The following is a 13,368-nucleotide window of genomic DNA, read 5'->3' on the forward strand; positions in this document are numbered from 1 at the left end:
GATCATCTCTACTGCACCATCATTACTGTTGCATCATTATTGCACCCTTGCTGCATTACCACCGAGATCTTCTTTAGACCACCACCAAGACCATGATTACAATTGGGATCATGACTGTGTTTAGTAGGTATGCCGAGACTGGATGATCACAGAGATCCTCTTCATCATGAACACATCAAGACTGTGAGACAGTGATCTCTGTGACTGTGTTTATGCCGAGACAAAGTATCCCTGAGATCCTTCTTCTAACATGAGACTATGACTGTGTCTTCTCCTGCACTTTCACCGAGACTGTAATCAAATTCTCCTTGCACCGAGGTCTGCTACAGCTATGCCGAGACTGTATCACTGTGACCCTGTAACTAGACCGAGATTCTGTCCTCATCTGAAGTTGCAGACTTGTGAACAGACCTCCGAAAAATGTTATCCGAAACTGTCTTCCTGCACCTCCTGTACCCATCCGCAGTTGCAGAGACTTGTCCGAAAATCTGAGCTTCTGTGGTGACCTCAGCGGGCTATTTATAGTTGTCACGTCTCTATAAATAAGCCGACATGACAGTGAAGTGTTGTGTCACTTCATTTGAGCTGACATGACTGATCTTTATGTCATTTTGCTGGCCGACTTGACTGTATTTGACATCATTTTGTTTGCTGCTCTTTTCAAGAGGATTGTGCTTGTCTTGGAGGGCTAATCTAGTCACTAGGTAGACTTATATTCATTACATATATGCTCAAGAAGAGCTCTTTACACATGTCTTTGACTCTTTGACTTTCCTAGACCTATGGAATGAGCAAGAAACTCATTCTTATAATTTACAAAATAATATTTCTTTTTCTTGATAAGTACAAAGATCAAAATTACATTTGTAAATACCGAACCTAGTTACACTTTCTTCAACAGGCCACACCCTTTACCAAACCCCATCTGACTTGGCTTTTGGCCACCCACACCTTTTAGAGTTTCTCCAATTATCAGACGCTTGACCACAATTAGGCATTTGGCCATTTGAAGTTGGGAAACTTTGTTGAAGAAAGCTTTTCCGCTGCAAATTGAAGTTTTGATTGCCAAAACACAAAATACACAGTACAAGAGTATCGTGTATTATGGTGGAAATAAATCAATGGACATCCTTAGATTTGCCATCCTGTAATATAATAAATCTACAGTAGAACTATGAAGGATATTACAGGTCTAAACACCACTCCCTACATTCAGCGCTGCCACAGTAAGGAATTATAATTACCACTGTCAATTGTATAGGAGCTGTAATTGGGGAACTAGCTTTTGATTGAGTCGAAGTTCTGAAAAAGTCAAACCTGTCATGTTCTTGAAGAATCATTGCCACTTTGACATAATTGTAAGGAATATTTGGTCACAGCATGGAAGAATTAACACTATTAACCCTCCAGACTCTCATAAAACTGTCCAAATAAATTAGAACTAGAGAAGACCAGACACACATCGAAGAGTAAGATCCACTTATTAACACCAGTTGTTAATTAATAATCGAAGGTGATGTGGGTTAAGTCACATTGTCTTGTGATTAAATTATTAGAACTGCAGGCGTCATAGTATATAGGGACTTGGAAGCAAATCGCTGAAGGACAGAATAGTGATTTTGCCTTTTGCGTTAACTCTAAGTCTTTGTGCCTATTACCGACCAAAGGTGGGTTACCCCATAGGAGAATTTTTCTCCTAGATATCTCTTCAGCCGACAGCCACCAGCCTTTGAAAGGCACTGATGTAGCCAATATATTGTGCCATTTGATCTCTGCTCCTTGCATTAGTCATATGACCCCTTGCCCATTTGTCAAGAGCATATGTTAGAAGGTGGACAATCCAACCCAAAGGTATGTTTTTCATTGTGTAATCGGCTGCTTATGCTTGTTTTTCTGGGGCATCTTGGGCATGGATTATTGGGTGACTTGGCAGAATGAAGGGCTTTGACCGTGGTTTTGTTCCCTCACCTTAAATGGAGGGGGGTGGGGCGGGGTGGGTTAACCCTCAATCCTAGTCCAGTGGGATCTCGCTTATTGACCTATGGTTTTAGGAAGTGCACCACTTGCGAAACCCCAATTTTGGTAGCGTGGTACCGTTCCACAATTTTCACTCCCCTCTGCACATTACAAGCCCTATTTCATCATTTTTCTTCTCTGGGTCTAGAAGAGACAGGCACTCCCCCTTCCCTTGCCCACATATCTAGGTTGGGGTTGGAAATGTTACCCCAGAGGTTGATGCAACTAAAAGAACGTTAAAGGCATATCATGGCTACAAGCAACAAACAAAAGAAAAGAATATTATAAAATGCAAAAGATGGCCGAGACATTAATTAGCACATGGGCAAAAGCCAAAACATGAGCTCTACCCCTTATCATGGGCATCACCCTGGTTCCTAGAGTCCCATGAGTCCCCCACATCATCAAAGAACCCATGCACGTCCTAACCCTTGGTGGGTGATGAATTGCCCCACCTTAATTGGGTAATAACTGCTTTACATCATACATAACATGCTCTCATTTTTTGGAGCCTTGAGCAGTAATACAAAGAAAAATCAAGAAAAGGCAAAAGACAAATAAAGAGGGGTGGAAAAGCAAAGGCCGGGCTAACTCATGTATCCATAATTGCACCGTTCTACATCCATATACCTAATATGTGGACATCCTTCATTATTGCTATTTGTTAAATTTGGCAACTAGGGAAATTATTTATGTCGGCTTTAATTATTGGAGGGAAATTGCTTAGATCGAAATTAAATTCCTACTAAGTCAATGTCTAATGGTTAAGTCGACTCTCCCAAGAGTCACGACTTTTCACTCATGGAAACAAGTATAAATACCCCATAGGGGTGATCTCCAAAACACACATTTCGGAGGACATAATCTTTCTGAGATTTTCGGATGGACTCCTAAGGTCTCTCATATCTACAAGACTCTCGCTCTTGTCATAGAATCATTGTAATGGTTTAGTGCTCTCGCATTCTTATTCGCTACAAGTCTTTGCACTATCCGCAAGGCTCTCACATTTGTTGCAAGGTCTCGATTGATTCCAATTCATATGGCATGTCTCCTCTGCGATTTATGGCTTCTATACACAGTTCGTGTGGCATGTCTCCTTTGTGATTTATGGCTTCAGTAGACAATTCGTATGGCATGTCTCCTCTGCGATTTAAGGCTTCTATACACAGTTCGTGTGGCATGTCTCCTCTGTGATTTATGGCTTCAATGCACAGTTCGAATGATATGTCTCCTCTGTGATTTTTACAGCTTCTATACACAGTTCGTGTGGTATGTCTCCTCTGCGATTCGTAATGCTTCGATACACAGTTTGTATGACACATTTCTCTATGGCACTAACACACAAAATGTAAGGCTTCAATTTATGATTTGGTTGGCATCACAGTATAAATGGCATCGAACCCTGTCTTGAACATATTACTCTATGGACTGTCTTGTTGCATTTTCTCAATATCATGATTCATATTCTTTCTAAGATATATGTTGAGATCTTGTTACTAGTAACCCTAAAGTGAAACCCTAAGGGGGTTTGTAATCTTGATTAAAATATACAAATGACAAAGATCTTCTTGACAATCTCTATAGTGCTTATGACGAAGACCTTCTTGATAGTCTCTTGTATGACACATATGATATGATGGTAGCTCCGAAGGACATATGCATAGTGACCCCGAGGAACCCTATATCAGTAATCTTCGTGATGGCAACTGACAATATTCTTGACATATTATAATGATCATCAAGAAAGTGAGAAAGTAGTCTATGTCACTGTCATCATGACAGTGACATATACAATCATTCCAATGCTTGTAGCAGTGCCCTTAATGCAATGATCCTTATGTACTTCAGTGTCTTGGCACACCTATGGCTCTGAGGACTACTATGATACTTGATGACGATAGCAATGCTCTTATGTGACTGTGTCCATTATGACAGAGACCTCATTGCAACAAGGATCTCGATGTATGAATTCAATAGAGGCAGGGATGCGTGACAACTAATATGACTGGTTGGCCCTAGGAGGCCTAATATGTTTAATTGTACTTTGTATCTCAGCTAAACAATTGATGAACATATAATAGAAAAGAAGAATTGAATTTCGGGTTTCCCCCCTCTGGGGTTTTACCCTAATCCCCGACCAAATCCTGGGGTCTCTATTGTTCTGTTCTACCTTTATGTTATGCTGCATTGTTTATGTTATTGTTGTTTTTACATATTTGCTAATGATGGATGAATGTGATATGATAATGATGAAAGAGTTTAAAAATGCAATTATCTAAAGCAAGGAAGAACACATCCCTAAGAAAATTAACACTATTCTTGTACCTGTGGCATTTGGCCTTGAGACTAAAACGAACAAAGTTTGTACTTCCCGTTAAATACTCCAGAAGACTTGGAATATGAAAATATCCATTGAGGATACAAATATTATTATATATAAATTGTATGAAGAATGATGATACAATGAGAATGAGGGTCCTGTATATATAGCCAGGTAAGTACCCTTTCACGAACAAGCATGTATGTAGAGACACGTGTCTTTGTTTAACTAATTATTATTTAATTACATATTATTATGATTATTATTTATTATCTATTTGTATTATTTTTACATAAATTATGTTCATAACATTGCCTTCCCATTCAAAAAACTTTGTCCTCAGAGCTTGTTGATGAAAGGGCTTGATCTCTTTTTCTGCTACTGATGTCTTCTCATCTCAGGACAGTGATGTTTGTTGATACAAGTTGATATGATCCTTGGAGTGATATATAAAATTGTCACACGGAGGAAGGATCTGACCATCCTAAATTAATCTTTTGTGAAATCTTTTGATTACTGGAAACTTGTGATGAATTGTTATCACTGGACTGAGTTGTGCGCACTTCAGTATTCTTCGGAACATAAGTTTGTTGTTTATGTTCTGAGTGATACAGATTCGTAGATTGATTGAAATGTTTGTTCTTGTGATTTAGATGTAGATAAAGAGTTCTTTTGGTTTCCCTTATCATGTGTGTAGCAAGATTCTGATTTACTTCAGGTTTTGATGTCGTCGAGTTGGTTACAAAATCTTCACTTGGAATTTCCTTCATTTGAACTGCAACATCTGAATATGTTTTAACTTCTATTGGTTTCTCATCTTCTTGAGTTGTGATATTGACTGAATCGGTATTCGTTCCTCTTTCTTCCACTTGGACTGAAGACTTCGACACTTCTTTCATGATAAGTTCTTGTAATTTGTTTTTCAATGATTTCTTATCATCCTTAAGTTTCTTAATTTGAGTGAGTAGACTTTGTTTATGGCTTCTGAGATGTAAAAGTTCCTCATTTCCTGAGTCAACTTTATTTTGGTATTCAAGCTTCTCATCCTTTAAACAATTGATTTGTTCTAATAACCTTTGGTTAAGGTTTTTTAAGCATAAACTTTCCTCTTCTTTTCCTGATAGACTTTCATTGAGTTTCTTTTCAGAATTTTCTTTTTCTTGTTCTAACTGGTCTTTCTTAGCTTTACATTTTCTCACTTGCTTTTAGTAGTTTTTGATTATGCTCCTTCAAACACAAATTTTCTTTATTTTTGTTGGATACAACTTCTTCAAGTTCTTTCTGCCTCCTTGATACTGTTTCTGGATTCTCTTGAAACATTAGTTTCAAAATATCCTTAAGATCTTTTGATGAAGGCATTATCAATTCTTCTTTCGTTGTCATGTCTTGGAACATGACCATCTTCCTCTTGTAAGGGAACATCAAGATTTTTTTTTGTGTGTTTAAAATGAACGTACCTAATTCTTTGAACCAAGGTCGATCGAGAATTATGTCAATCTCTTCTTCAAGCATAATTACGACACTAAATTGAGATATGTACTCATAATGATCAATTGTCACTTGTAAATCATTAATTTCATATTCTTTTTTGCCAAAATTATCTGTTCTTTCTCCTATGTTTGACTATGGAATTAATAACTGATTTATGAGATTAACATTGATCTAATTTTTCTCGCGACTTGTGCTAATAGTGATATTAACTTTTTTCCCTTGGATAGTCCCTCTTAATGTAATTAACTTGTGATGTACGATTAGAACACCCTTATAGGAAAACTTTCCTTCATCATTTTCGAATTAGGGTCCATTCGCTTTTTTCTTTAAAAATGGACTTCTCTTTTAAAATAAGTGCCCTTTTATTTGATAAACTTGAACACCTTTATAAATTCCTTTAACTTTTATTTTCCTCAATTATATATTTTTTTCCCACTTTTAAAAAAGTTAGTATAGCTCCACTATTTAAATAAACTACACCTTATATTTATTATAATGCTTTTAAAAAGTACTCTTCCTTTGTTATAACTTGTTATCCTTATGTCTCTTTATAGTTCTAGATTTAACCATTTATAAACTTTAATATATAGATCTTTCAAGTAACCTTTTATAATAATATCCACTTTGTATTTATATATATTTTCAATAATTTTATGACTTGAACTTTTCTTTAAAATACCGCTATATAATATAATACTTCTCTTTATTTATTTATAATTTTTTTTTTCTTTTAAATACCCCTATATAATATAATACTTTTCTTTATTTATTTATAATTTTTTTTCTTTTTCTTTTTGAAAAGTTACAACCCTAGTGAAACGTGGCTATTCACCTCTTTGGGGTATAATATAAAATTAATGTCCACTTATGTGCTTTTGACTCAATTAATTTTCTCCACGTAAAAAGTTAAACTTACCATTCACATAAAAAGATTTTGTATTCCTTTTGTTTTTCTTTTACCTTGAAAATACTGTGAGCAATTACCATGGGTTGCTAAAACCATGAGCTTGTAAACCTCGTAATGAGGAATCAAAATAATATTATCTACTCTTCCTTCTCTTACGTATAGTTTTAAAGATATTTGGAAAGATTCTCTTTTGACTTTATCATGCACTTTTTATCAATAATGTAGAACCTTTTTATATATATGAATGTTCTCCTTCAAAATTTACATCAAGACTATATATATCTTTTTTTTTAATAGTATATTTTTATATGTTTTTTTTCTTTAATTTTTTAAAATCTTTATATGTACTTTTTTTCTTTGACTATCTTTTTTATTTATTTTTGTTTAATGGCCAAAGCTCTCAATGACGAAACTGGTGAAATAGAGAAACTCCAACTTCGTGAAGTGAAACGCTTCAATTGTGACGAAAACAAGGTTGACGAAGGATTAATGGCCAAAGGCCGGATTACATTGGTTCTCTTTAGCGGTGAGCGTCTAGAGGATCGAACAACTCTGATACCAATGAAACGAACAAAGTTTGTACTTCTCGTTAAATACTCCAGAGGACTTGGAATATCAAAATATCCATTGAGGATACAAATATTATTATATATAAATTGTATGAAGAATGATGATACAATGAGAATGAGGGTCCTATATATATAGCCAAGTAAGTACGCTTTCACGAACAGGCATGTTTGTAGAGACATGTCTCTTTGTGTAGTTAATTATTATTTAATTACATATTTCGAGCTTCCCTAGAGATGTTTTATCTCATCTTGAACATCCTAAGACTCATTATGCCCAAAGGACAAGGCACTTGTCCAAGTCCTTGGTGGTCAAACTTCCTTCCTCTCCATAATTTCTCCTTCTAAACTTCGGTCCCCTAAAAGTAGGATTGCTTGGATAGGGCATATAGCGAATTGCATTAGAGAATGATTTGGTGAACTCCTTTAGCATAGACACCAAACCTAGGATCTTATCTCCTAGTTCTCAGTTTGGTGAGCATCCCATATGTTTTCATCCATAAAATCTCTTGCCCTATGTGTGCACTAAGAGGGAAACTCTATTTTGTAGTTCCTCAACTTGGGGACTTCTTTGAGGGCTGTACAAGCTTAGTACTTAGTGAAGTAAATCACGAGAAGCCCTTTCTGCTCCTTGCCTTGATCTTGGAAGTGCCTCTATCTGCGAATATCTATAAAACCCTAAGTCTTGTGCAAGTCTTTCTGAGGTCTCTTAGAGGGAGCGAAGTGCCTTTAAACACACCATTTTATCACCTCAAGCTTTCCTTGAGAGGTCCTATCCTATCACCTAGCAGTTTAAACCCTAGAATATCTATTAAAATGTGATTATCATCCTACTAGGACTACTCCCATCAGTGAAAGTCCGTGAAGAGAAGGGGACATTGGCTGTGGTGATAGTGAGTCATTGCCCTATCGTTGGCACTTAGTCTAGCTCGTTGTCTTGTAGAATTTCCCTCTTCAAGGCCAGCTAGATTTTGTGGTAACAGTGCCATCATGGTTGGTGGGTTACATTAAAACAAGAAGAGATACCACCATTCATGTCTAAGCCTTACAATTGTTTGTCACATGGCTTAATCAATTGAACGATGTTTGATTGAAGAAGTTCCAACCATACTTCATCATTTGGTGCTATCGAATGAGTGTCGGGTTGTTGAGTTATCAAAGATTAAATGATGCAATTATATATGAAGAAAGCAAAGATATTATAGTAAGGGTTTAGATTAGACATACTTAGGAAAATACTCCTCATTACGAAATATTATTAAAAATATAATATTTCCCATTAAGGTGCTCATATCAATGGAATAGTAAATCTGAAAAGTGAAAAGCAATATTTTTTTCTAACCGTAACTGAAATTTTTTGTGTCAAAAATCTGCACAAAGCATGCACCAATACCTCATATGTACTTCAAAGAGCATAATGAAGCCCTAGAGGCAGAGAGCTTGGGTTTCAAACAAACCATAATAGCCAAAATTGGAAATGCTCTTCTCTATACAATTCAAAATTATCTATTTCTCTATAAGTAGAAAGTTTCTAGTAACTTCCTAAAAAAACAAAAATTTACTTTTTATTGGGTACCCGTCTATTTTTTGGACTTTGTTGCTGATAAGTCCTCCTTGTCCTCTTTGCCATTTACCTCCTTTGTTGGCATGATAAGGTTTGAGAGCTCAGAGCAACCTCCATGTAGCCAACTGATTACTCTACTTGTTTTCATATTTTGAAAGGCCTCTTGTGCTTTTGGGCATGCTGATATTCGAAGTATTTAAGGAGTCAGCATTTATTTTTGTTGTTATTAACCAACAAGTCCCCTATTGTTAATATGACTCCATGATTCGCCAACAAATCAGCCTCTGTGTTGTGATGTCTTAGAATATGAAAGGTTTCGTAGTAGTCAAATTTATGAAGTAAGCCTCTTACTCTTGCAAGGAGAGTTGTCAATTTCAAATTATCAGGGGTGGAGCCTTTTAAGGAGCGAAAAGTCCACTATTATAGTTAACTTGGTGGATTTCAATGATAGTGCTTGGAGTAGGCCTTGATAAAGGCTATAGGCTTTTGCTTGATTGTTTGAGGCTAAACCCAGACCCCAAGAATATGAAATTTCTCTTTTTCCTTTGGGGTGATATATTACCCCCCACACTCCTACCACCTTTGGATTGGACTTTAATGCCTCGTCAACCAATATAATTGGATGAGTTTGTCCTGACATCCATTTAGCAAATTCCTCCTTTGACAGTTTAAGCGTTTCCATATTTTGCTCTTTTTCGACTCTCAGTTTGATTTGTTCTTGTAGAATCAAGCCTCGAATCCATGTTTCGTCCATCTTCTCCACTTCCTAGGAGGAAGATGAGAAGGAATTTTGAGAATTTAATGCTTTAGTCAAAACATAGAAGGCAGTAGGCTCTGATCGCAACCTATGGAGGGGATGAGAGTTTACTTTGAAAATTAGCTCTATTTCTAGCCAATGAGATTTTCTAGCATATAAAACTAGGAAGAAACCACTAGATCCTTTTTAAAATGTGGCTTGCCTTGCAAGGAACTTGCATAATGCTCAACCCATGAATCTTAGAAATGGACGATATTTGATGGCCATACAATTTAGTGGGCAATGGTTTTTCGCACACGTTTCCATGCTTAGAAAATTTGCAATCTAAGAATAAGTGGGCTATGGATTCTTCTTATTTTTTGCACAAATCCCTTCTTGAAGGCCCTACTATTCCTATTTTCTGAATATTTTATGCTGTCATAATTTTATTGTGCCCTAGCATCCAACAGAAAATGTTAATTTTGGGAAGACAATTTGAATTACATAAGCAAGACCACATTGCTGATTTGGGTGGAATACCATCCAGAACGAGGAGTGCGCTTTATACCTAGACTTTATTGTGTATGAGGAATAACCTCATCCTCTTTGATCTTTTGCTAATACGGAGATGGGAGCATAGCCAAACAACTTAAGTTCTAGATCCCACACTAGAGGAGACAAAGGAGGCGGGACCATTCCCCAATACCAACCATTCTAGCTTCTGCTTTCTAACGACATTGATATATCAAACAATGTGAATTTGCGTTGTTCTAAAAGCCAATTTTTAGGAGGATTAAACCGATTGCAAGATTTAAGGGGAGAATTCCCTAGAATGGAGCCAGTCTAGATGTTAATATCATGTCCATTTTCAGGAGTCCAATTTAACTTCGATTTGATTAATGGGATAATAGTAGAGATTAGTCTCTAGATATGGGAACCACCTCTGATATGATTTGGAGTTACCATGTAGGTTCTCCTTTTGTTAGGAAAATAATTATTCACCAGGACGTGCTTCCAACATTTATTTTTTCCTAAAATAAGCCTCCAACCAGCTTGCTAGCCATTGCTAAATTCACAATGGAGACATCTTTGATGCTTAGGGCCCCTTGGGTTTTTGGAGTGTATGATAACCCATTTAATTAAGTGAAATCTTTTGGAGTTTGATTTCTTGCCTTGCTAAAGGAATTTTCTTATTTCTAAGGAAAGGGAATCTCTAACTCCTTTAGGAGCCAACAAAGCAATGCATTGATAAAGAGGAAGAGCTGAAATGATAGATTGGATTAAGATAGCTCTCTTAGCTGGATTCAACCATTACGCCCCTGTTGACGGTGCTGGACCCACCTACATTCAGGGGGTCTCCCAGGCATGAAGTCCTGACTCCTAACTAGACCTCACACCGTTTGGTGTAGGAGTCCCATCCGGTATGATGGCTCGGTTGCCATTATCTTAAAGATATGCCTTAGCTTTTGCTTGTCAGCACATGAGAGTGGTATACTTAGTCAGAGTCTTCAAACAGTGAGGTTCATGTGCCTAGCGAGTGCTTAGTGTAACTTGTGTTTCAGTTCTTTCACTGCAGAGGGAGAGGGTGAGAGTGAGTCTCAAGTCGAAAGGGAATAGTCCCAACTCAGTTAGAGACACAAAACATAATGCGCAACTTCCTACGGAGTAGTCCACACAGATGCGACAGTCACAAACACAAAGTGAATAGATAGCACGTACAACACCCAGTGGTATAGTCCACACGAGTGCGATGGTAGTTATAGCAAGTTTACAAGAATGAATCTGTCGAGTGTTCGATGGAATAGTGCACATGGGCGAGACAACGTTAACAACTTATACAACACATTTCCAACAACATATGCACTAAATCAACCGAAATAGTTCAACTATCTTAGTACAGGCTAAAGCAACATGCATTACAAGCGTCCAAATAATAGTCTTACAAACGAATACAATACATGTGTGAAAAGGTGCTGCCCTGTTAACAGTTTTCTAAATTAAGCGAAAGTTCCAAGAGACATCCGTACACCATAGATCACTAACCCCGATAGTGAGGCGTTGGAGCCACTGCTCGCTCCTTAAAGAAAAGACTACAGACTCTCAAGGCTAAGTGGGAGGAGCCAAGGTGAAAAATGTGTCGCATGTACAAATGAGGGGTATATATAGCCAAGGGTGAACTTGACCCTTGTGACTCTTCGACTTCCCTCATTACTGTTTGACTTACATGACTCTTCAACTGACATGACTCTTCAACTTCGTATGTGGGTCTCTTGGACTTCCACATTACATTACATTGATTAGAGTAGTATGGCCCATAGTAGTGATTTGGCTGAGATGAATCATGACATGACTCGACACGATAGTGCTGGTATGTTCATGCTGATGAAGGTGTCCATGTCGAGCTGTTATGCTGCTGAGTGATGAGTGTGATCTTGGTGTATTGTAGCTTCACCTCCGCATGACAAGGTGTGCAGAGTCTTCGCTGGTCTTGGTGTTCGCTTGATATTGCATGTGCATGTCCCCTTTGCTGGTACTTGGCATGCTTCATGTGTTCATCCGTTCGTGAACAAGTCTCCTAGCATGCGCTCCTTGTTCATCCCGTTCGTCGTCGTGCCATGTCTCATCTATGTACCTGTATCTACAATCAATAATGGCAAGACGACATCAAATCCAGAAATCTGCTAGTCTACCAAGATACATCATCTTTTGTTCTCGGGTGCAGGTGAGCGGGAGAGAGGGCAAGGCTCTAACACTGCGCAAAGCAAATTTCAGGCCGGGATGCAAGGATTCGGGGCACTGTTAAGAAAAACTACGTAGAGGTCATTGAGAGGCTAGGTTGAGCATTCCGGACAGTAGTGACATTTGCGGGATCTGGCTCAGCTGGGGGTAGAACTACACAATTTTTTTGGGGAAGGCAGTGCAGGCAAAAGGAGGCACTGGTAGTGAAAACTGTGCATATTTCAAGAGGAGGTCAGGAGCGTGCTATGAGAGCTTGTTGGCCAAAACTGTAGATCTGGGAGGTAGTCATGCAGGACATGTCTGCGTAGTTTTCGGGCTGAGCGGGGTGTTAGGCAGCAGATGGTCTGTCCAAGAAAACTACGCAATTTTCAGGAGGAGTGGCAAGCAGGTTGGCAGGGGGACTGATTGACAAAATTGCGCAATTTCCAGAGACAATGCAGTGATAGGTGATAGTTGCTTGCCCCTTATGTCTACGCAATTTCTTCAGTTAGTGGAGGAAGACATGCTAACAACTTCTGTGCAATTTTTGGGAGGAGTGAATCCCGGGGTCATTGCCCAGTGAAATTCTCTGGTTGACCAACGGGAGGCTTGATGGATAGGCTTGCGGGAAGCGCAGGCCGAGATAGCTTCTTAGGCAACTTCTGCACTGTTTTGGGTGAGAGTTAGCCAGGTCGATTCTAGGATTGCGCAGTGTAGGCTGCCCGAAGGCAGCCTCAAGCTCTACGCAATTCTGGGCAACAATGCTTGGTCACTAAGGGCTGAGACTACGCAGTGCAGCTCAGTGGAGGGTCGACTGATGGAACCTTTGGAAAACTGGTTAATTGTGTGAGCAAGTGAACACGGGTATACATGACCTTGTGAACACACACTCAACATGACTCGACAACAAGACACCTCGAACCAACAAGACAACATATGTTCAGTGTGACTGACTAAAGGGTGAGAGCGGCAAGTGCGACACTTGAGATAGATCGTTGAATGACTGTGACAACACTTGTGCGACATTGCGTACAACTCCATGTGTGAGTG

At 38.3% G+C, this 13,368-nt stretch overlaps 1 protein-coding gene across 1 annotated transcript in view; it reads left to right on the plus strand.

The window, feature by feature from the left end:
* Positions 1 to 13,368, plus strand: part of LOC149153429 (protein RAE1-like) — a 357,670-nt gene that overhangs the window by 144,277 nt on the left and 200,025 nt on the right. The window lies entirely within an intron of this gene.

Source organism: Pinus tabuliformis, chromosome 9, assembly GCF_031772625.1.
Source record: "Pinus tabuliformis cultivar Carrire ecotype Pingquan chromosome 9, CPIR1, whole genome shotgun sequence".
NCBI lineage: Eukaryota > Viridiplantae > Streptophyta > Pinopsida > Pinales > Pinaceae > Pinus > Pinus tabuliformis.